Raw genomic sequence first — 668 nt, forward strand, 5'->3', positions numbered from 1 at the left:
CGAAGGCCCCGTGGACGGAGGAAGGCACAGCCGGCCTGTCCCCTCCGCCTGCTGCTGTGGGGGCTGTGATGCACCCACCAGCCCCGTGGACGGAGGGAGGCAGCCGGCCTGTCCCCCTCCGCCTGCTGCTGTGGGGCTGTGATGCACTCACCATCCCCTCCCGTGCCTCCCAGGCCTCCCAGCCTGCCCTCTGCCCCTTCCTCTGCCCTCTCCCCCAGCACCCCCTGGAGCAAGGCTTTCTGGGACAGTCCTGTCCCCGGTCTCCCCCGTGTGCTGCGTCACCGGCCCGCACAGCCCTCCGTCCAACTGGGCCGCTGTAGTTGTTAGCGAGTCCGCTCGGTGGGGTGGCGGGTGCTGCTGTCTCAGAGGCTGGAGGCCCCAGAAAGCCTCGTCCCAGCGCAGAGCTGGCCTGGGGCGCGCCTGCGAGTGGCCTCTGTGCGCTGTCCCCCGAGCAGGCTGCCTCTCCCTCAGGGAGCGGGCACTTGGGCGAAGACACACACGCAGACAAAAGGGCACAGGGAGGAGCGTCGGCCAATAAGCACGTAACAAGTGGGCTTGGCCTTGCAGTGCCAACGAGGCAGCAGCCGCCCAGCCTGGGGCGGGTGGCGGCCAGGACCCCTCCCTGAGGCAGGGGCTGCAGGTTCCAGGGGAGGGGTCCTGGGGAGCCT

General features: G+C 70.2%; 1 protein-coding gene across 1 annotated transcript in view; it reads left to right on the forward strand.

Moving 5' to 3' along the window:
• BRF1 (BRF1, RNA polymerase III transcription initiation factor 90 kDa subunit) overlaps positions 1-668 on the forward strand; it is a 66192-nt gene that overhangs the window by 28936 nt on the left and 36588 nt on the right. The window lies entirely within an intron of this gene.

Source organism: Myotis brandtii, unplaced genomic scaffold (assembly GCF_000412655.1).
Source record: "Myotis brandtii unplaced genomic scaffold, ASM41265v1 scaffold1057, whole genome shotgun sequence".
Taxonomy (NCBI): domain Eukaryota; kingdom Metazoa; phylum Chordata; class Mammalia; order Chiroptera; family Vespertilionidae; genus Myotis; species Myotis brandtii.